This window comes from Cervus elaphus, chromosome 33, assembly GCF_910594005.1.
Source record: "Cervus elaphus chromosome 33, mCerEla1.1, whole genome shotgun sequence".
Lineage (NCBI taxonomy): Eukaryota > Metazoa > Chordata > Mammalia > Artiodactyla > Cervidae > Cervus > Cervus elaphus.
The window spans coordinates 9,192,180-9,217,019 of record NC_057847.1 but is presented as its reverse complement, the minus strand read 5'-3'; the positions used below and the strand labels follow the sequence as shown (position 1 = coordinate 9,217,019).

The 24,840-nt window shown below is 41.4% G+C and overlaps 1 pseudogene; it reads left to right on the top strand.

Moving 5' to 3' along the window:
* Positions 1-12,711: 12,711 nt before the first annotated feature.
* The window catches only part of LOC122688297, a 29,959-nt pseudogene continuing 17,830 nt past the window's right edge, over positions 12,712-24,840 (top strand).

The window sequence follows — 24,840 nt, the reverse complement described above, 5'->3', positions numbered from 1 at the left end:
CTACTGAATCACCTGTGAAGCTTAATTCAAAGAATGCTAAAATAAGGTAGAGACTAGGAGATACTTTAGGGCTGGTACTAGTGTGGTGAAGTTCTTTTGAGTTGGGGAACCCCTCCTAGGCTTATCTCACCTTTAGATTCAGCTTCTACATCAGATATAAGCAAGGATCTCTAATAAATCATTCTTGAATAAGAGCTACATTGATATCCATCCTAGATTTTCTATGTACATCCCAATTACAAATATTATATTAACATCAATTTTAGTATTTGGCACTAGCCCTGTGAGGGGGTGTAAAAATTCATTATCAGATGAGAAAGAACTATCGCCCTATGCAATACCCCAGATTTCTGGACAGTCCCAAGTATCTGACTTCCTTTCAGACAATGTGCCCCAATTTTCAGTATATGCAGTCAGTGCACACTGGGAGCCTTACCTGCTCACATCTCTGCCCACTGCCCAACCCCCAGCAGCTCTACACATCAGCCTGGACTTCTTGTCCACTCCCAGCACATTCTGTAAGAATTTGAGCCCTCTAACCTCAGCAACTGGGACATGCCCAGGCTGCGCTGATTTACTCCTTGTTATAGATAATAAGACCTGTAGCTGGCAAATGCCTGGTTACCCCAAGTCTGAAAATACACAAAACTGAGTACCTAGCATGTCAAATTCAATAACTTCTCTCTTGATTTCTTAGTCCTACACCCTAGGACAGTAAAACTGAATTGCTGCACCACTTTATCAGTGAAAAATCAAAAGTAGCCTAAAAGATTAGCAAGATGGGTTTGCTTTAAAAAATATGGTACAATCATATTATAATACAATATTTAGTCACTGAAGAATGTTTACTCAAATGAATTTTTACCATGTTAAGTAAAACACAAACCTAACAAGGTATAAAAGAAAATGATCACAATTTTGCTTAAAAGTTAAAACACTACCACCACAACAAAAGAAACTCCAAACCAGTAATAATATGTTTATGCACACATATATAAAGGATTAAAGAAATAACCCAGAATGTTAATATAAGGTGTGGTGGGATTACAAGTGACACTAAGTTTATTTGTGCTTTTTTTTCCTCAATTATTTTTATTAGTTGGAGGCTAATTACTTTACAATATTGTAGTGGTTTTTGCCATACATTGACATGAATCAGCCATGGATTTGCATGTGTTCCCCATCCTGAACCCCCCTCCCACCTCCTCCCCATCCCATCCCTCTGGGTCATCCCAGTGCACCAGCCCCGAGCAATTGTCTCATGCATCCAACCTGGACTGGTGATCTGTTTCACACTTGATAATATACATGTTCCGATGCTGTTCTCTCAGATCATCCCACCCTCGCCTTCTCCCATAGAGTCCAGTCTGTTCTATACATCTGTGTCTCTTTTTCTGTCTTGCATGTAGGGTTATCATTACCATCTTTCTAAATTCCATAGATATGCGTTAATATACTGTATTGGTCTTTATCTTTCTGTCTTACTTCACTCTGTATAATGGGCTCCAGTTTTATCCATCTCATTAGAACTGATTCAAATGCATTCGTTTTAATGGCTGAGTAATATTCCATGGTGTATATGTACCACAGCTTTCTTATCCATTTGTCTGCTAATGGGCATCTAGGTTGCTTCCATGTCCTGGCTATTATAAACAGTGCTGCGATGAACATTGGGGTACATGTGTCTCTTTCAGATCTGGTTTCCTCGGTGTGTATGTCCAGGCGTGGCATTGCTGGGTCATATGGCAGTTCTATTTCCAGTTTTTTAAGGAATCTCCACACTGTTCTCCATAGTGGCTGTACTAGTTTGCATTCCTACCAACAGTGTAAGAGTGTTCCCTTTTCTCCACACCCTCTCCAGCATTTATTGCTTGTAGACTTTTGGATAGCAGCCATTCTGTCTGGCGTGTAATGGTACTTCACTGAGGTTTTTTCCTCTGATAATGAGTGATGTTGAGCATGTGTTTGTTAGCCATCTGTATGTCTTCTTTGGAAGAAATGTGTGTTAGATCTTTGGCCCATATTTTGATTGGGTCATTTATTTTTCTGGAATTGAGCTGCAGGAGTTGCTTGTATATTTTTGAGATTAATCCTTTGTCTGTTGCTTCATTTGCTAGTATTTTCTCCCATTCTGAAGGCTGTCTTTTCACCTTGCTTATACTTTCCTTTGTTGTGCAAAAACTTTTAAGTTTAATTAGGTCCCATTTGTTTATTTTTGCTTTTATTTCCAATATTCTGGGAGGTGGGTCATAGAGGATCTTGCTGTGATTTATGTTGGAGAGTGTTTTGCCTATGTTCTCCTCTAGGAGTTTTATAGTTTCTGGTCTTACATTTAGATCTTTAATCCATTTTGAGTTTATTTTTGTGTATGGTGTTAGAAAGTGTTCTAGTCTACGGCCATACCACCCTGAATGCACCCAATCTCGTCTGATCTTGGAAGCTAAGCAGGGTCGGGCCTGGTTAGTACTTGGCTGGGAGAAAGTGTTCTAGTTTCATTCTTTTACAAGTGGTTGACCAATTTTCCCGGCACCACTTGTTAAAGAGGTTGTCTTTTTTCCATTGTATATTCTTGCCTCCTTTTTCGAAGATAAGGTGTCCATAGGTACGTGGATTTATCTCTGGGCTTTCTATTTTGTTCCATTGATCTACATTTCTGTCTTTATGCCAGTACCATACTGTCTTGATGACTGTGGCTTTGTAGTAGAGCCTGAAGTCAGGCAGGTTGATTCCTCCAGTTCCATTCTTCTTTCTCAAGATTGCTTTGGCTATTCGAGGTTTTTTGTATCTCCATACAAATTGTGAAATTATTTGGTCTAGTTCTGTGAAGAATACCGTTGGTAGCTTGATAGGGATTGCATTGAATCTATAGATTGCTTTGGGTAGAATAGCCATTTTGACAATATTGCTTCTTCCAATCCATGAACACGGTGTATTTCTCCATCTATTTGTGTCGTCTTTGATTTCTTTCATCAGTGTTTTATAGTTTTCTATGTATAGGTCTTTTGTTTCTTTAGGTAGATATACTCCTAAGTATTTTATTCTTTTTGTTGCAATGGTGAATGGTATTGTTTCCTTAATTTCTCTTTCTGTTTTCTCATTGTTAGTGTATAGGAATGCAAGGGATTTCTGTGTGTTAATTTTTTATCCTGCAACTTTTCTATATTCATTGATTAGCTCTAGTAATTTTCTGGTAGAGTCTTTAGGGTTTTCTATGCAGAGGATCATGTCATCTGCAAACAATGTGAGTTTCACTTCTTCTTTTCCTATCTGGATTCCTTTTATTTCTTTTTCTGCTCTGATTGCTGTGGCCAAGACTTCCAAAACTATGTTGGATAGTAGTGGTGAAAGTGGGCACCCTTGTCTTGTTCCTGATTTTGGGGCAAATGCTTTCTATTTTTCACCATTGAGGGTAATGCTTACTGTGGATTTGTCATATATAGCTTTTATTATGTTGAGGTATGTTTCTTCTATTCCTGCTTTCTGGAGAGTTTTAATCATAAATGGATGTTGAATTTTGTCAAAGGCTTTTTCTGCATCTATTGAGATAATCATATGGTTTTTATCTTTCAATTTGTTAATGTGGTGTATTACATTGATTGATTTGCAGATATTAAAGAATCCTTGCATCCCTGGGATAAAGCCCACTTGGTCATGGTGTATGATCTTTTTAATATGTTGTTGGATTCTGTTTGCTAGAATTTTGTTAAGGAATTTTGCATCTATGTTCATCAGTGATATTGGCCTATAGTTTTCTTTTTTTGTGTGGCACCTTTGTCTGGTTTTGGAATTAGGGTGATGGTGGCCTCATAGAAGGAGTTTGGAAGTTTACCTTCTTCTGCAATTTTCTGGAAGAGTTTGAGTAAGATAGGTGTTAGCTCTTCTCTAAACTTTTGGTAGAATCCAGCTGTGTAGCCATCTGGTCCTGGGCTTTTGTTTGCTGGAAGATTTCTGATTACAGTTTTGATTTCTGTGCTTGTGATGGGTCTGTTAAGATCTCTTTCTTCCTGGTTCAGTTTTGGAAAGTTATACTTTTCTAGGAATTTGTCCATTTCTTCCAAGTTGTCCATTTTATTGGCATAGAGCTGCTGGTAGTAGTCTCTTATGATCCCTTGTATTTCATTGTTGTCTGTTGTGATCTCTCCATTTTCATTTCTAATTTTGTTGATTTGGTTCTTCTCCCTTTGTTTCTTAATGAGTCCAGCTAATGGTTTGTCAATTTTGTTTATCTTTTAAAAAAACCAGCTTTTAGCTTTGTTGATTTTTGCTATGGTCTCTTTTGTTTCTTTTGCATTTATTTCTGCCCTAATTTTTAAGATTTCTTTCCTTCTACTAACCCTGGGGTTCTTCATTTCTTCCTTCTCTAGTGGCTTTAGGTGTAGAGTTAGGTTATTTATTTGACTTTTTTCTTGTTTCTTGAGGTAAGCTTGTAATGCTATGAACCTTCCCCTTAGCACTGCTTTTACAGTGTCCCATAGGTTTTGGGTTGTTGTGTTTTCATTTTCATTTGTTTTTATGCATATTTTGTTTTTTCTATGATTTGTTGGTTATTCAGAAGTGTGTTATTTAGCCTCTATATGTTTGAATTTTTTATAGTTTTTTTTTTTTTTCCTGTAATTGAGGTCTAATCTTACTGTATTGTGGTCAGAAAATATGACTGGAATGCTTTCAATTTTTTTGAATTTACCAAGGCTAGATTTATGGCCCAGGATGTGATCTATTCTGGAGAAGGTTCCGTGTGCACTTGAGAAAAAGGTGAAATTGATTGTTTTGGGGTGAAATGTCCTATAGATATCAATTAGGTCTAGATGGTCCATTGCGTCATTTAAAGTTTGTGTTTCCTTGTTAATTTTCTGTTTAGTTGATCTATCCATAGGTGTGAGTGGGGTATTAAAGTCTCCCACTATTACTGTGTTATTGTTAATTTCCCCTTTCATACTCATTAGCATTTGCCTTACATATGTGGTGCTCCTTTCCTATGTTGGGTGCATATATATTTATAATTGTTGTATCTTCTTTTGGGATTGATCCTTTGATCATTATGTAGTGTCCTTCTTTGTCTCTTTTCACAGCCTTTATTTGAAAGTCTATTTTATCTGATATGAGTATTGCGACTCCTGCTTTCTTTTGGTCTCCATTTGCATGAAATATTTTTTTCCATCCCTTCACTTTCTGTCTGTATGTGTCCCTTGTTTTGAGGTGGGTCTCTTGCAGACAGCATATATAGGGGTCTTGTTTTTGTATCCATTCAGCCAGTCTTTGTCTTTTGTTTGGGGCATTTAATCCATTTACATTTAAGGTAATTATTGATAGGTATGGTCCCGTTGCTATTTACTTTGTTTTTTGGGGTTATTTGTGCTTTTTGTATTTAAAGATTTATATAAAAACATGCACTGCTTTGTCATTTTAATGTTATTTTAAAAGCATTCCATGGAATAAATTAGCATATAAACATACAATGTAGTGCAGGTTATTAAATTATTTAGAAGTGAAAAATCAGAAACTATAGACAAATTAAGAAATTACTAATATATTTTTACATTATAGACAGACTTACGCAGCCATTACAAATGATAAATATATAAGGTGGTTTACTGAGAGGAAGTGATCAAAATTATATAAATATAATTTTAATTATATTAAAATATCAATAGAAAACAAGCCAAAATTTTTGTCAAATTGCTTTTGAGTGGTGAGTGATTTTTCTTTTTATAATCTCAAATTTTTAATTATAAGCAGGAAAAACTAAGTTTAAAATATTACTGAAAATACATGTAATACATCAAAATTGTTAACAGTGGTGCTTTACATGGAGGAAGAATAGAACTTTGGGGAAGGGGGGTTATTCTACAGTATATTTACTCATGTAATTTCAAAAACAAAATTACACTTAAAAAGAATTTCATGTGAAAGCCGTTAATTCACACCAGTTTTCTCTTAGGAAGCATGTTTTCCAGTAATATTCATTAGTGTCTGTACAGTGTGAGAGTCTTGAGGGAATATGTAAGGAATCTTAATAGGGAAACAGTGTCAGGACAATTTACTGAAATGTAACATGGGATGTGGTGGTTTGTAGTTTAGTCGCTAAGTTGTGTCCGACTCTTGCAACCCCAGGGACAGTAGCCTGCCAGGCTCTTCCATCCACGAGATTCTCCAGGCAAGAATACTGGAGTGGATTGCCATTTCCTTCTCCAGGGGATCTTCCCAACCCAGGAATCGAACCCAGGTCGCTTGCATTCCAGGCAGATCCTTTAACAACTGAGCTATGAGACCAGCTCCCAAAACATGCTTTATTATTATTTTTCAGACAGAGCTCTATAAGCCAGACAGGCCAAGATAAATAACAGTCCATTTTGATCTTGGGAATGTTGGACAAAGGAGAACTCTGAACTTCCCTCTCCTCATGCTGGTCATGTCTCAGTCTAGCAGGAGGCCGGGCCACCTCTTCCCACCTCCCCAACACCTACAGGGAGGGTGGGATCTAAACTATCAACACCAGCAGACAGGCACATGCCCTTCCAAAAAAGACTGGCCACTACGATTTTTTATTACATTTTTCTCTGCCCTATTGTAGATCCTGATTTTCTAAAATAAGTGTGCTGGGGAAGAAAATATAGTATGAAAGAGAAGAATAAAAGAAAGGAAGAGACAGTGAGAATAGTAAAGGTAAAGAAAAACAGGGGTGGTGGGGAGGGGAAGGAGGGATATCAAGGGAAACAGAAATAGACAGAAGAGAAAAGGGAAGGAGGGGACGTCCCTGGTGGTCTTATGGTTAGGACTTCAGGTTTTCACTGCCCGGGTTCAATTCCTGGTCAGAGAACTGAGACCCCACAAGCCACAAGGTGTGACCAAAAGGAGGGGTAGTGGGGAGAAAATAGGGAAGGAAGCAGAGATGAAGGAATTCTAAGCACAGAACCAGTGCTCTTCTGCCCTTTATTTATTCTCAGTAAATAAGACTGTGTGCTTGGTCTTGATAGTAGCAAAGTGAACCTGCAGGAAAGTGAGTGTGTCTGTGGAAACAGCTGCCCAAGCAGGGGTCACAGAGGGCAGACTGTCAACTGTTCACTGCAGCAGAGTGCTGCTGGTAACCCGGGAGCACAGCAGGTCAGCGGGTCTGGCTTTGTGAATGTCCCAAGGTCGTCTTCATTTCCAGCCATGGACCAACTGTATATCAGTTAAATTTATCTCCTCAGTATTCAGTGTCAGGATTTATGCAGTGAGCCCTCAAAGGCAGGTTACTGAGCCACTGACAACAGGAAGCCACCTCCCTTCCACCTGGATGCTACTAACCAGCTTATATGCCTGTAAGGCAGACCAGCCACTCTGATTCTGGGCCCTGACAAAAACCTTTTTAATAAAAAGGGTACCAGGCAGAAAGACCAAAATATCTATCAGTGAGGTAATTATGTACTGGGGTACTGATAAAAGAAGGGAACCTCAGATCAATTTCTAAATATTCAGGACGACTAGAATGTCACTGGGTGCCTGGCACGGTCATTATTTCAGAATAAAGAGGTCCTGGCCTTTTCTGGTTAGGAAAGCACGCACACACTTGTTTCCACTCTAGCTGCTCAAGCCCATGCAGAGCATGCTTCCTTGGGGATACCTCCCAGGTAACGCTCTGGCAGGGCCCGGCCTACAGGGGCATCCTGTTGCTTTCAATGCTGAACTTGACAGCACGGTGCACTTTGCTGAGTCGTTTCTGTTCTGCAAATCTCCTCTTATGCTTTTCCAATTGGCTTAGGCCCTTTTTAAGAATACCAGGCTAGAAAGAGTAGTTTGAATGGAGAACAAAGAAAGATTACTGAGCAGCAATGAGGATCACCGAGTAGTATTTACAGCGATGGTGACAGTGTCTACCCTAAACACTTCATAACAGACTGACTTAAAAACAGCTAAACAGGAAGGGAGGGGTAGGCTGCAAAAGCAGGTGAGTCCTGTTTCTCAGGGTTCTAAAAAAAAAAGACTATACCAAAACACTAGCCTTCAAAGTTCAGTTGAAATAAAAGGAGTTAATATGAAGAAACTTCCCAACTGATAATGTTTCTTATAGTCTGAACTAATGCTCACCAGTAATAATGGTCTTTATCTGACTGGACCAGGCTCCCCCATCCCTGGGGTTCTCCAGGCAAGAACACTGGAGTGGGTTGCCATTTCCTTCTCCAATGCTTGGAAGTGAAAAGTGAAAGTGAAGCCGCTCAGTCATGTCCGACTCTTAGCGACCCCATGGACTGCAACCTACCAGGCTCCTCCGTCCATGGGCTTGTCCAGGCAAGAGTACTGGAGTGGGGTGACATTGTCTTCTCCAAAAGAGAAAATAGCTCTCTTCAAATCAGATAAACCTTAAGAGCTGCTTAAGGGTTCTCAAACATGAAGTAAAAGACAGACAGTAATCTGCATTTCAGATCCAGCTTGCTGTCCCTGGACTGATTACTTACCCTGGATGATTCCATTTCCACATTCCACTTGGGCCTGACAACATAGTCCTTGTTCGAGGGCATGGGGACCTCTGCCCGGGTGCAGAATCCAGGATCTCCAGGTCTGAGAGCCCTAAGAATGGGAAGAAGAGCACGTTGCTTATGTAGCCAGACTTAGCTGGGCCCATGCCACTCATCTGGACATCTGTGTCAAACCTCCTCTGCCCTCACCGAAGTCACCCCATCCACGTCCTGCCGTCTTAGATGGCTTCATCATCAGTCATACTGCTCTATCAATTGCTCAACTTTCCCCACAAAGCCAACTTCCTCTGCAGGATTCCTTATTCCCTCTTCTCAGCTTCAGATATAATCGTGCCTCTCTCCTTTCTAAGGCTGGCTCCTCCATGAGGACTCTGAATCTCAATTTCTCTGGTCTAATGGAGTCACTTGCGTTCACTTGTGAGATGAAAAGTCAGGCAGTCAAAATGACCTCCCAAACTGAGTATGCCCATAAAGCGGTTTACATGGTTGTGCATATGCAACTCATACAGTAATTTTTGGTCTGTTTCCTGTTTTGTTAAAAAAACAAAACAAAAAAACTTGAGATACAGATTCACATGCAGTTTTAAGAATTAATACAGAGAGATCCAGTGTCTCTCTCAAAAAACAACATGCAAAGCACTACAGCACACTATCACAAGCAGGATATTGATGTTGCTGTCACCCATTAATTTTTATTTATATTTTCCCCAGTTTTACTCACACTCATTAATCTCTGTGTATGTGTTTCTTCATAAGAAACCACCACACCATTTTCCAGAGTGGCTGTACCATTTTACCTGCAGCAGTGGATGAGTGATCTAGTTTTTCTGCATCCTTGCCAGCATTTAATGGTGTCACATACAGTAACTTTCACATACAAATTTGAGAACTACCATGCTAGACTAAAGTAAGACTGCCATCCTTCAAAAGTAAAGCCTATTCAGTGTCTGGGATTCGAATCACTCAACTTTTAGATAACTATCTCCACTGGTAAATGGAGATTGGATATGTGTGTATGTTGGGGTGGGGGGTGGAAGAGAAGGCTAAAAGATTCTAAACAGTTTCTATTCCCTTGTATGGTTTGCTCTATTCTTAAATATCAAGCTTCTATAACTTTCATATATGTGAACAGATCAACTGACTAGAAAATTTCCCACAACTCTTATTTCCCCCCTGAGGCCACTATTGGCAAACCTATCCACAAGTAAATGACACGTGCTCCCTCCAACTCATTTCCTGTTTTCCTTTTGTGACGTGGGTGCTGCGTAACTGCCAGCACTCACTGCACAGCCCCTCTGAGGTGTACTCTCCACCACAGCGCCCTCCGGGGCAGCCGTGTCCTTCTCTAGGTTCTCTTCCAATGTGTAGGATCACAGCTCCTCACTGGCCTTCGGTGGCTACACCCCTTTTCAAAGCATTCAGTTTAATTTATTTTTTAATGCATTTAGTGGGTTTTTTTGTTTTGCTTTGTTGTACTATGCTGCTTGCAAGATCTTAGTTCCCCAACCAGGGACTGAACCCAGGCCACTGCAGTGAAAGCACTGAGTCCTAACGACTGGACCACCAGGGAATTCCCTGTTCGGTTTATTTTTCACTCTGTTAATTTCATGATTCAACAATCTTTTCTAGGGAGGTAACTATCAATGTCTCTAGCTCAAATTCCAGCTCTAGACCCAGGATATTTACAGGACTACCTCATTCACCTTCTATATAATATGTTCAAGAAAAAACTCACCTATGACTTCACATCAACTCCTCTCCACTCTAGTGAAGGGTAACACCATCATCTCAGTTACTTAAGTTTAAAATTCTGGTTGGTATCATCAACTCTAGCCAGCTCATCACCCACCAAGTCAACTCCTGGCAGTTTTGTGCCTGCGAATTCTCCTCAACTTTCTGCTTCTCCATTACAGTTTCAGTTGACCTGTATCACTACTTTCAGCTCTTCTGCTCTGCAACCCATCCCACAGCATGCCACCAGCAGTGCATTCCAAATCAAATTTAACTTCACATCCACGCTCAAAAAACTTTCTAGGAAACCAGAGAAGTAAACATCCCTCATCTTGATTTAAAGCACTTCAGAGTTTGGTCAATATCTGCATTTCCAACCTTATCTTCCACCACTTCAGGCACCACAGTTACTGCCTGATCACTTCGGCCTACTCAGTTCAGTTCAGTTGCTCAGTCGTATCCGATTCTTTGTGACCCCATGGACTGCAGCACACCAGGCTTCCCTGTCCATCACCAACTCCTGGAGCTTACTCAAACTCATGCCCATCGAGTTGGTGACGCCATCCAACCATCTCATCCTCTGTCGTCCCCTTCTCCTCCCGCCCTCAATTTCTCCCAGCATCAAGGTCTTTTCAAATGAGTCAGTCCTTCGCATCAGGTGGCCAAAGTATTGGAGTTTCAGCTTCAACATCAGTCCTTCCAATGAATATTCAGGACTGATTTCCTTTAGGATTTACTGGTTGGTTCTCCCTGCAGTCCAAAGGACTCAAGAGTCTTCCCCAACACCACAGTTCAAAAGCATCAGTTCTTTGGTGCTCACCTTTCTTTATAGTCCAACTGTCACATCCATTCATGACTACTGGAAAAACCATGGCTTTGACTAGATGGACTTTTGTTGGCAAAGTAATGTCTCTGCTTTTTAATATGCTGTCTAGGTTGGTCATAGCTTTTCCTCCAAGGAGGAAGTGTCTTTTAATTTAATGGCTGTAGTCATCATCTGCAGTGATTTTGGAGCCCAAGAAAATAAAGTCTCTCCCTGTTTCCATGGTGTCCCCATCTGTTTGCCATGAAGTGATGGGACCAGATGCCATGATCTTAGTTTTCTGAATGTTGAGCTTTAAGCCAATTTTTTCACTTTCCTCTTTCACTTTCTTCAAGAGGCTCTTTAGTTCTTCGCTTTCTGCCATAAGGGTGGTGTCTGCATATCTGAGGTTAATGATACTTCTCCCAGTGATCCTGATTCCAACTTGTGCTTCATCCAGCCCAGCATTTTGCATGATGTACTCTGCATGTAAGTTAAATGAGCAGGGTGACAATATACAGCCTTGATGTACTCCTTTCCCTATTTGGAACCAGTCTGTTGTTCCATGTCCAGTTCTAGCTGTTGTTTCCTGACCTGCATACAGGTTTCTCAGAAGGCATCTGGTATTCCCATCTCTTGAAGAATTTTCCACAGTTTGGTGTGATCCACACAATCAAAGACTCTGGCATAGTCAATGAAGCAGAAGTAGATATTTTTCTGGGACTCTCTTGCTTTTTCAATTATCCAGCAGATGTTGGCAATTTGATCTCTGGTTCCTCTGCCTTTTCTAAACTGAGCTTGAACATCCGGAAGTTCACAGTTCACATACTGTTGAAGCCTGGCTTGGAGAAATTTGAGCATTACTTTGCTAGTATGTGAGATGAGTGTAATTGTGCAGTAGTTTGAACACTCTTTAGCATTGTCTTTCTTTGGGATTGGAATGGAAACTAACCTTTTCTGGTCCTGTGGCCACTTTTGAGTTTTCCAAATTTGCTGGCATATTGAGTATAGCACTTTCATAGCACCATCTTTTAGGATTTGAAATAGCTCAGCTGGAATCCCATTACCTCCACTAGCTTTGTTCCTAGTGATGCTTCCTAAGGCTCACTTGACTTCGAATTCCAGGATGTCTGACTCTAGGTGAGTGATTACACCATTGTGGTTATCTGGGTTATGAAGATCTTTTTTGTATAGTTCTTCTGTGTATTCTTGCCAACTCTTCTTAATATCTTCTGCTTCTGTTAAGTCCAACCAAAGCCATCAACAAATACACTGACTGCAATCACAAAATAATATTCAATGGCATTTCTCACAGAAATAGAAATATTCCTAATATTAGGCTGCTAATATTGAACAGGACCTTAAACAGCCAAAAAGACTCTGAGAAAGAAGAACACAGCTGAAGGCATCTTCCTCTCCTACTTCAAAGTACATCACGGAGCTGTAGTAACCACCACAGTGAGGAGCTGGCACCAACACAGACACAAGGACTCGAGGAAAGAACAGAGAGCCCAGGAATGAACCCACTTGTACGTGGTCAGTTCATGAAAATCAAACCATGAACGAGTGAAGAGGAAAGGACAGTCTTCTCAAGAGACAGTGACAGGAAAACCGGCCACCTACACTGAAGAACATCCCTGGTCATTCTCTAGACCATCTAACAGAAATCTAACTGAAAACCTGCCATTTTGCACATGGAGCTCTTTCCCCTGGAGTCCTGAGATGGACCTCAGGTCAGTGCTCAGCTGGACACAGGAAACGCCTACTTCGTCCTCATTTTTCCCTCTTGCAGCGCCTCCCTGCTGGCGGGCACTGAGGCAAGCCCGCTCCTCTCAGCCTGGACGCAGCCCCATTATCCAGAAGCAAGAGCCCTGACAGCCCTGACGGCCCTGAGGAGAGAAAGCTCCCACCAGCTGGTCACCGAGCCCAGTCTGAAGGTAAAGCGTCCTGCGCCCGCGGGTCACAGGGGGCTTTGGCGCCCCCTGTGGGCCGCCGGAGAAGAGCGGGCAGCCCCGCGCTCACACAGCCCAGAGGGCTCACCCAGAAGCAGCTCTGCGGCGAGCGCTCAGACTGGAAGCCCAAACCCAAACGCAGCAGAACAGCTCCATGACCCTCCTCAAAACATGGCTAAGGAACAATCAGAGCCTGTATGGAATGCAGCCATAAAAAGGAACACATCTGAGTCAGTTCCAATGAAGTGGATGAACCTAGAGCGTATTAAACAGGGAAGTCAGTCAGAAAGAGAAAAACTCTGGAAGGATGGTCCTGACGAATCTGTTCACGCAGCAGCAGTGGAGATGCAGACATAGAGAACAGACTTACAGACAAGGGTGGGGAACAAGAGGGAGAGGGTGAGATGAATGGGGAGAGCAGCACGGATGCATGGACACCAACCTTGGTAACTAGACAACCAGTGGGCATTTGCTGTCTGACTCAGGGAACTCAAACTGGGGCTCTGTAATAACCTGGAGAGGTGGGAATGGGCGGGACGTGGGAGGGAGATTCAAGAGTGAGGGGACACACATACATCTATGGTTAACTCATGTTGATGTATAATCAATCAAACCAATATTGTAAAGCAATGATCAATCAACTAAAAATAAGTGTTAAAAAAAAAAAAAAACGGAATGAAATGAACAGAAACACAAACCTTGCAACTAACACCGTAATTCAATTTAAAAAACTATAAAATTGTATAAAACAACAAAAGATCTACATGGCCTTTGGTCTGGTGATGAGTTCTAACACACAACAAAAAAGCCAACTTACCAAATTGTGAATATAAATTATTTAAAACATTTACTTTTACAATTTTATACATTTACTCTGTGAAGGACCTTATTCAAGAGAACCACAAGACAAACTGTTAAATGAACCACTGAACACCCACCCTTGCCAGGCAACAGAGAAGAGAAAACACTTGCAGGAGTCATCTTACAACAGGAGGTTCTGGTAACGAACAAGGAACTCACAAGCTACCACCAACCAGGATTCTGGAGAGGTCAAAAAGAGATGGGAGACTCCAATCCAGAGGTCCTACCAACTTCCCAGGATCCCCCTCTCGGGAATCCATCTCGGCTGAGTGATGCGTGTGCCCCCAGGAAAGATCCCAATTCAGAAAGACTGGCAAGAGACAAGCCAGAAAGGAACCCAATGACCATAAAAGCCGAAACTGTGAGCCACGTGGCAGAGCAGTTCTCTCCGTTTCCCTGGCCCTCCTGCCCGGAGGCGCTCCCGGGAGCGCCCCGCCCCCATGCCCACTTCCAGGAGAGGCCCCCCGGCCTCGCTACTGCCCAGGTGAAACACGATGGCGAGCAAATCCACCCCTCAGAGACAATCCAAGCTTTTTATCAGCTGATCTGTCTACAATTTAGGGATAAAACTATGACTACAAAAAGGAAGCGTCGGACACGACTGAGCGACTGAACTGAACTGACTGACAGAAAGGAAAGATGACCTGACCTAGGACGGCCGTGATATTCTATAGAACCAGAGAAAATTGGTCCAACAAAGCTGGTTCTTTTGCATATGCAATTCAAAACAATTAGCTTGTTACAAAGGCCTGCCTAAGGCAAAACTTGAAGTTAACTCTTTCCAGGGCCTTGAAGGACTTCCCTGGTGGCTCAGATGGTAAAGCGTCTGCCTACAGTGTGGGAGACCAGGGTTTGATCCCTAGATGGGGAAGATCTCCTGGAGAAGAGAATGGCAACCCACTCCAGTATTCTTGCCCACCTCCCCCCCCCCCCCCCAAAAAAAAAGAGGACTCAAAGAAATACTTTAAATCTCAGGTGGAAAACTAGAAGATCTCTGTCTGTCTGTCTGGATTTATGTATGTCCTAGTGTGAATCTTCTGCTTTTTGATAATACTGCTGAAGCTGTGAGTTCTTATTTAAATGGTCTAAAGAAAAGGAAGCCCTTACAAATCAGACAGTTGTATATACAAGAAAAAATTGACCTAAATGAATTTCAGATTCACGTGAACTGGGAAATAGTCAATATTAAATATCTAGTATTTTTTTTTTTCTCTCTACTCTACTATAGACATGTCTAGGAGTCATTAACATTAAGCACAAAATTTTCATAGTGCCTAGGTTTATTATACGGAGAAGGCAATGGCAACCTACTCCACTACTCTTGCCTGGAAAATCCCATGGACGGAGGAGCCTGGTGGGCTGCAGTCCATGGGGTCGCTAAGAGTCAGACACGACTGAAGCGACTTAGCAGCAGCAGCAGCAGCAGGTTTATTATAAGTTAAAAAATTGCTATATTGTTATATCTGTCACAAGCTTGTCAACAAAGAAAGTACCTCTAAAAACAACAACAAAAAACTTCTAAAAAATGTAAATGTGATATGAGCTTTTAGATAAACTATTAACAATAATTATACTCTAAAATACCTGTCTGTAATAGTCTAGATTGAAGGCAGAGGAAAAGGGGACGACATAGGATAAGATGGTTGGATTGCATCACTGACTCGATGGACGTGAGTTTGAGCAAGCCCCTGGAGTTGGTGATGTACAGGGAAGCCTGGCGTCCTGCAGTCCACATGGTCACAAAGAGTCAGACACGACTGAGCAACTGAACTGAACTTACAATAGTTTCTCTAGATTTTGGTTACCTGAGTTTCTATCATTGTGCTAAACTAAGTGATGACAGTGTATTGAATAGCTAGGTCATTTCCAAATAAATTAAGGTTCTGAAACGTTCACTACTTGACAGGACCTTCCTCTTACACAGAAACTAAAGAGATTTTTGACTATCCATGAATAGTGTCTGGTGCCATCCTGAGATGTTCAGTGTAAGAAAGCAATTTTTTTTTTTTTTTTTTTTTAGATATTATCACTGATACGTATGTTCACCAATCTATAGAATGCCAATATAAAAGTCAGTTCTTGGTTGCTTAAGGAAATGTACGACTTGTTATTAAAGAAGGTATGAGAAATGAAATTGCATTTGATGAAGGAAAACGAAGTAGTTCTGACTTACAGGTGGCAGTTTCAGGATGGGAGAAGCAAAGGAATGGGTACAGAATGGGATAAGGAGGTTTGATGGAAAGTGGACCCCCAGAAAAGAGTCTTGTGCCTAGTACAAGTTTTCTTGAGATGTTGAACTGCCTTTGCTAATGGATTTTAAGTTTCTTTATACCTCTTATGTGATCTGTTCTAGGTTTACTTTTGAAATCTTTTGTTAACTTTGGCTAAGTGGATCAGTATTGTTTCACGGTGACTTATGTGATCCTACTTGACTATTATAAACCCTTTTGATATTTGTGAACAAACCTTCCTAAATAATTGACTTCTAGCTAACTTTGGGATGCTTCGGAGGGCCCCTCTGAAAGCATCCCAAAGAGAGATATTAAACAATCTGAGTTCATTTGGCAAGTTAAACTACATGGGAAGTGCTGTCAGAAAGAGTGATGAATCTTCCCAAGTTATATTATATGGTGGATGTTACTGTAAGGTATAGTTTGGGCCAAGGCAGAAAAGAAGGAGAGAGAGATGGCATTTGTAGTTGGGCATGGGGTGAGGAGTCCCAGATAGATACAACCGGCCTGGAGCCTCAGGGCAGGACCTAAATTTCGGTTTTGTTTTCTCCGAAGTTAGATGATTCAGCAAGGGCCTTTGAGACTGTTGTTTTCTTTTCTAGGCCCAAAGACTCCTTCAGTTACTAATATAGGTATCCTAGAAATTATGTGACATCCATGAAAATCTGATATGTCCTGGTAAAATGCTGTCAGTTATAATTCTAGTTATCATATTAAAGTGTTTCAAGTCACAGCAGTGACCAGACTACTTTGTCAATTTCTATCTAATCAGGTTTTAAACATGCCTTCTATGGTTTCACACTGGTGCCTTTGCAAAAATACTGCCATTTCAAATTATATGTGGAAAAGACTTTTCTAAGCTTACCTGTAAACAATTTTTTGTTTGTTATCTGGTAAGCTGGTACCAGACTGGAATTTAGTCTCCTCTCTAGGTTAAGAGAACAAAGTTTTCTTAGAATGCAGCTTTTGATCACAGATGATGAATTTCTTTACCTTTCAGTGATTTATATTTGTTTTTATCATCTGTTTTTTACTTCGGTAAAGTAAATAAGCATTATTTAAGATTATGGTACAGGTAGGATGGACCAAGCTTTCCCCACTCCTGCAAATTCCCTTAAGCCTTAAGACCTCAGATTCTTCTCATGGGACCAAGGTCTCACTTCCCTCCAGAGGGACAATCCAAGCTGTTTATCAGCTGATCTGCCCCTGATAGCAGAGTCAATCTGAGCATGAGTTGGTCTATAATTTAGGCATGAAACTATGACTACATAAAGGAAAGATGACTTTTTGATGCAGGATGGCCATGATATTCCTTGGACTTCAGAGAAAATTGGTTAAAATGAAACTTTTTTCCCTTGGAAACTGCAAAGCAAGTTCTTTTAGCATATGCAATTGAAGACATCTAGGTTGTTAGGTCAGTTTTCATTCCAGTCCCAAAGAAAGGCAATGACAAAGAATGTTCAAACTGCCGCACAATTGGACTCATCTCACACTCTAGTAAAGTAATGCTCAAAATTCTCCAAACCAGGCTTCAGCAATACGTCAACCGTGAACTTCCAAATGTTCAAGATGGATTTAGAAAAGGCAGAGGAATCAGAGATCAAATTGCCAACATCCACTGGATCATTGAAAAAGCAAGAGAGTTCCAGAAAAACATCTATTTCTGCTTTATTAACTATGCCACAGCCTTTGACTGCGTGTATCACAATAAACTGGGGAAACTTCTGAAAGAGATGGGAATACCAGACCACCTGACCTGCCTCTTGAGAAATCTGTATACAGGTCAGGAAGGAACAGTTAGAACTGGACCTGGAACAACAGACTGGTTCCAAATAGGAAAAGGAATATGTCAAGGCTGTATATTGGCACCCTGCTTATTTAACTTATATGCAGAGTACATTGTGAGAAACGCTGGGCTGGGTGAAGCACAAGCTGGAATCAAGATTGCAGGGAGAAATATCAATAACTTCAGATATGCAGATGACACCACCCTTATGGCAGAAAGTGAAGAACTAAAGAGCCTCTTGATGCAAGTGAAAGAAGAGAGTGAAAAAGTTAGCTTAAAGCTCAGCATTCAGAAAACTAAGGTCATTGCATCCAGTCCCATCACTTCATGGCAAATAGATGGGAAAACAGTGGAAAGAGTGGCAGACTTTATTTTGGGGGCTTGGAAATCACTGCAGATGGTGACTGCAACCATGAAATTAAAAGATGCTTACGACTTAGAAGGAAAGTGTTGACCAAACTAGACAGCATATTAAAAAGTTGAGATGTTGCTTTGCCAACAAAGATCCGTCTAGTCAAGGCTATGGTTTTCCATATGTCATGTATGGATGTGAAAGATGGACTATAAAGAAAGTTGACAGCCGAAGATTTGATGCTTTTGAACTGTGGTGTTGAAGAAGATGCCCAAAGGTTTCTTAGACTATGAGGAGACCCAACCACTCCATCCTAAAGGAAATCAGGTCTGAATATACATTGGAAAGACTAATATTGAACCTGAAACTCCAATACTCATTTGGAAGTTGCTTTGATTTGCCTGTTGAGTGTGGGAGCCCTACCTGGACACAGGGCCTCAGGGGTCATTGCCACTGAATCATGACCTCCATGCAAGCGCATTCCAGCTGTGTGACAGTCAGCACGCAGGAGACTGGGAAAGCTATCTTCCTTGGAGGAAGGAAAGGCATCCACAGAGAGTGTGTTTTCAGGCCTCTATTTGTAGCAAGTGTTTTGCTTCTCAGACGTCAGACCTGCAGGCCTGCTCCAAGGGCCTCAATTCCAGAGTCAGGGCCGTGTGTCTCCCTGCACATTCCGAGCCTTGCAAACACATTCCTGGGTCAGAGCGGTGCTGCCCATGAGGAAGAAGGCTGCAGGAGTGTGTCTGAGGGGGCCAGGGGCCATGATGGGGTCACCTGGTCGAGGGCATCTTGCACATTCAATGGGCCCCAGGCGAGGAGTTATGGACCAGCCCCTTGCTGGAGATATCCCAAAGCGAGGAGCAAAGCTAGCTCTGTCAGAAGGAGGAAAACAGCAATGGGATGGATTTTTCAAGCAGTTGGTAGGTCACACCGTGTTAGGGCTCCCCAGAGGGACATGCAAATTTTGGCCCCTAGGTCCAGTATCCAGGGGTGCGCACAGGGTGTTATCCCCGCATGATCCAAGAATGTTCCAGACAGACCTAGGCTCACCAGCTGTTGCTAGGCCACACCGCTTCAGGCGCCCCCGAGAGAAACAGGCGCCCTGTGGCCCCTAGGCCTGGTATGCAGGTTCACACACAGGGTGTGTCCCCGTAGGAGCCAAGACTTTTCCTGACAGTCCTAAACTCACTAGAGCTGTTTTCAGAGCAAAGGGGATGGAACAGATATGTGAAGGTGGCTCTGCCTTTCCCTGTGAGTGTGGGGCCCCTCCCTACGGCCCCAGTCTCAGAGGAAACTGCCCCTGAGAAAGGACCTCCAAGAAGCCCTTTTCCAGCAAGCTGGGACGCGGAGTTCGCAGGATGCGGGGAAAGCGCGCCTCCTTCAGGAAAGAAGAGGCAGTCACCCGGTGTGTGTTTGCAAGCCTGTATTTGGAAGGAACAGGTTCACTTATACAACAGGAGACCTCCAGTTCTGCTCAGAGGACCGAAGTTCCAGGGGCAGGGCTGTGTATCTCCCCTTCCCGTTGCCATCCTTGCAAAGACATTCCTAGCTGATAGCAGTACTGCCCATGAAGAAGCAAGCAGCAGGACTGTATTTGACATGACTGGGTGCCTTCGTGCGCTCAGGTCCTCAAGGGGCCTTTCCTCTCAAAGTAGGCCCCGTGTCCCCTTGGGGAGGGGGTTGGGCCGTCTTCCCTCCACACTGCCAAAGGGTGGAGCAAAGCTAGCTCTGTCAGAGGTATGAAAAGAGCAACTGGACAGATTTTCAAGCTCTTGCTAGGCTGCACCGCTTCAGGGCCCACTGGAGTGAAACAGGTGCTCTGTGGCCCCTAGGTCGGGTATGCAAGTTCATACACAGAGTGTGTTCCCTTAAAAGCCAAGAATGTTCCTGATATACCTAGGCTCACTAGAGCTCTCCTACAGAGCAAAGGGGACAGAGGGGATGTGTGGAGGTGGCTCTGCCTTTCTCTGTGAGTTTGGGGCTACTCCCTACGGCCCAGCCTCTGGAACTTCGGTCCCCTGAGCAGATCTGGAGGTCTCCCATTGTATAAGCGAAACTGTTCCTTCCAAATAGAGGCTTCCAAACACACGCCAGGTGGCTGCCTCTTCTTCCCGAGGGAGGCTCTTTTAGAACATACATATGTATGCATACTTGCGTAAATATGAATAAAATACCTCTGTGTGCATGCTAAGTCACTTCAGTCATGTCTGACTCTTGGCGACCCTATGGACAGTAGCCTGCCAGGCTCCTCTGTCAGTGGGATTCTCCAGGCAAGAATACTGGAGTGGGTTGCCATGCCCTCCTCCAGGCAATCTTCTTGACCCAGGGATCAAACCCACATCTCCTGCATTGTCAGATGGGTTCTTTATGACTAGGGCCACCTGGGAAGCTCCAAAATACCTCTAGATGTGTTTAAAAATGGTAACAATCCCCTCTCAGAGGTGGCCGTGGGACTGGGGTTCTAGGGGCTGGAGGGGAAAGGAAGGGACTTTTCTCTGCAATACTGTTTCCTACCTTTTCTATTTTATATGTATTCAAAAAAGTAAAAATAAAAAATAAACTTAGAACATCTAAGAAAAATATATATATTTTTTTGGCTGTGCTGTGTCTTTGTTACTGCAAGGGCTCTTTTCTCTAGTTGCGGTGAGCAGGGGCTGCTCTTCAGTTGTGGTGTGCAGACTTCTCATCGTGATGCCCTTCTTACTTTGGAGCACAGGCTCTAGGGCGCCTGGGCTTCAGTTGTGGAAGCATGCTGGCTCAGTAGCTGGGCCTCTGGGCTCGAGAGCACAGGCTCAATAGTTGTGACTTGTAGGCTCAGTTGCTCCGCAGCTTGTGGAATCTTCCTGGATCAGGGATTGAATCTGTGTCTTCCTGCATTGGCAGGTGGATTCTTTCCCACTGAGCCACCAGGGCAGCCCCTAGGACATTTAAGAAAAGAAAGAAAAGAAATTGTTTCTTTTCTCTTCAAAGATAGAAGATCAGAATAAGGAAATGGATGGCTTTCTTGGTACACTGTGTAACAATCTACATGAACTAAAAGAAAAAACAGTTTCTTCCTTGGCTGAAACACAGAAGCTGTGTGAAAACTAAAGACGTGAAGAAAGCAAAGAAAATCCATTCACAGGTATATAGGTGATTTGAGTGTAAAAAGAAAGCTTTATGATCTTTAGATCCCTGTTACAGACTGAATGCTATATAACTAAATTAGAAACCTGAAAATACTGTCAGCACTTTTGCTTATAACAGTAATTAACGTGAAATAATCAAGAGTACTTTTCTTGATCAGTTAATATTTGATGATTTCTACATTCAGAGTGCAGTGCAGTGAGACAAGACAGTCCTTTCTTCATATCAAGAAGAAAGATGAAGCTGCAGAAATATACCATTGGGAGTACAATTAGAAGAAAATGATTATAACATCTAAAGTGAGCTTGTATCTACGTTATAACCCAGGTGACTCGCGTGGTTCCGGCAGCAGCAGTAGCTGTAGTTGTGGCAGAAGGAAGCAAAGCTTAACAGGAGACGAGAGCCAGAGAAGTGACAGGGAAAGCTATAGGTTGTAATAGATTTATGAACTCAGCCAAGAACAGTGCTGGCAGAGCCTAGCTGCTTCAAAGAAGACACGTTTTAGACAATACCTAAGTGTATGGGCAGAAAAACTTGAGGACTATATTTGTAACTGATTGTGTAACAGTTTATTTTAGTTTCTGTTCTGTGGAAAGTGTAAAGTGTTCCAACAGAAGGTTTTAATGTAGATTTTATTTTTTTGCACCTATTCTGTTGATTGCTAAATGTAATAGTCTGATCATGACACTGAATAAATGTGTCTTTTTAAAAACAGTCTGCTCTGAAGCCATTTTGGTAAACTACCCCAACAGAGTGAAGTCAGATTTTCTTCAGGGTGATGCTGGGTTCCGAATTTATTTACAGCCTGCTTGGGTGGAGAAGCCCTTGTCTTCAGGAAGCTTGGTGTAGTTGAACTAACAGTTACTGTGTTATGACCTGGCGTTCACAGCTAAAAAGGTCACTCAAGCAAAGTCATGGAGTTTTTAGGTTACTAATATGATTGTTGGCACATCCTATGCAATATACATAACTTGAGTTATGGTGCCATGTAAAGTTATAGATGGGAGTGAAGCTTGTGAATCATGTGTTATCATGTGTAATCATTTAATAACCTCTTGAGAGAATTCTGGGGTGGTATAGTGCTTCAGCCGCCACGCTTTTACTGTTGTGGCCCGGGTTCAATCCCTGGCCAGGGAACTAAGATCCCACAAGCTGCTCACTGCGACCAAAGGAACCAAACCAACCAAAACAAAAACACCCCTCTTGGATGGAATGAAAAAAAAAATTAAAGCAACTTTAAGATAAGATTGTTTTCCTAACTGATAAGCATAAAACTTTTCACACAAAAGGTTAATATTGAAATTCATACAAGTAATAGTTAACATTTATTGAGCAACTCACTATGTATTTATTCCTCCCACCAGCACAGATACAGCTTCTATTACTAGCTCAGTTTTCTAATGAGGAAACTGAGTCCTTGAGAACATCTCACAATATTTAGACCCCCTTCTAGCTATGGTAGTGATTATACTGCCTGAAAGGAATCCATTTTTGGAGGAACTTTTCTGTATGTTTCTAGAACATATTCTTGAAATTTGAAATTGCAGCAATTTCTTATACCTCTTCATAGAGTGTTTGCCTTAAACCTGTCTAGATCTTTTTAGGTATATATTCTGACGAACACCTATGATGTGAGAAGTATTTTAGCATGAGTGACTTGACTTCTCTGGTTTACTAACTGAGCTGTTTCTTGGATATTCTAGAACTTGAGGTTAGCACTGACAAACCTGTTTACATGTAGATAAATCTAATACTTGCATTTCCCTCTACTTTGAGATTAGCAGAAATACTGACATTTTACTCAAAATCAACGGGTTAAATGTGTATTGTCAGCTGCTGTGTTATTCAGAGATGTGTTTCAAGATGCCACATATGAGAAAATGATAAGCTCTTTTGACATTAAAATGATCCAACTAGGTTCTATAAAATGTTTCAGCTATATTAGAAAGAAAAGTGAAGTTGCTTAGTCATGCCCAACTCTTTGGGACCCTGTGGACTATAGATTGCCAAGCTTCTCTGTCACATGGGATTCTCCAGGCAAGAATACTGGAGTGGGTTGCCATTTCCTTCTCCAGGGGGTCTTCCCAACCCAGGGATCGAACCCGGGTCTCCCGCACTGCAGGAAGACACTTTATCCTCTGAGCCACCAGGGAAACCCTGAACTGCTTGACTCATTGGATTTTCAGCATTACTTTTCCTTCTAGTAGTGTTATCAGTTAGGAAGCAACTATGTGTATCTGTCAAAATGGTTCTTTTTTTGGTAAATTTGGTTAGTTCTGAGGTACACTGAAAGTAACTTGTTACTTATAGTTAAAGTAGCTTGCTAATTTAAAAGTTTGCTAATTATTTACTTTAAAAAAATGCCTGTAATATGATTATTCCTTTAACATCACTTCTACTACCTTCCTCAGAGAGGTGGAGTTAAAGATCTCTTATCAGTAATGTGCATCATTCTCACCTATGGGAAAATACTTTATATCAGTATGGAGTAAAAAGTTTAACCATTATAATTTCAATCTTTTCCCTCCCCACACCTTTCTTACAGGAACTTTACCAGTTATTCAGTCTTTGGGAGGAGAGATTCTGTGATTTGGAGGAAAAGTGTAAAAACATCCAGAAACCAGTTAGCAGTGTTCAAGAAAATACAGAGCAGTAAGCTGTTTTTAAATTCACTTTAGCTTTTCTCTACCTGAAATTCTTTCTGAACAAAAAGTTTAAATAGTACAAATACGATCAACCCATTTTCTCATATATTTTATTATGTTCATTTTATCATCCTCATTTCCTCTCTCCCCTGTCTCTGTAATATTATATATTATATTAAATAATTATATAATACTATATAATATGTTGAAGTGACATGAAGTGAAAGTTGCTCAGTCGTGTCTGACTCTTTATGACCCCATGGACTGTAGCCCACCAGGCTTCTCTGTCCATGGAATTCTCCAGGCCAGAATACTGGAGTGAGTAACTGTTCCCTTCTCCAGGGGAACTTCCCAACCCAGGGATCGAAGCTAGGTCTCCCACATTGCAGGTGGATTCTTTACCGTCTGAGCCACCAGGGAAGCCCATATAGTTAGTATATTGTATTATATAACATTGCCTGTAGATGAACAATCTTTTGAGTGACAGTGGATACAGATATTTATATATTATATAATATATAATACTATATATATATATATAATTTTCTGAATAAGTTAGGGTCTTTGTAATCTCCACTTTCCCCCAAATACTTCAGTGTATATCCTAAAAACATAAGATACCGTCTTATATAATAATTATTTTATTTAAAAATTTTATTGGAATATAGTTGGTTTACAGTGTTGTGTTAGTTTCAGGCGTACAGCAAAGTGAATCAGTTAAACATATACATATATCCCATTTTTTTTTTAGATTCTTTTCCTGTGTAGGTTATTACAGAATATTAACTAGAATTCCCTGTGTATACAGTAGGTTCTTATTAGTTATTTATTGTAACAATTATCTTAAATTGAGAACTGCTCTTATCTAATATACATACCTAATTCAAATTTTGCCAAT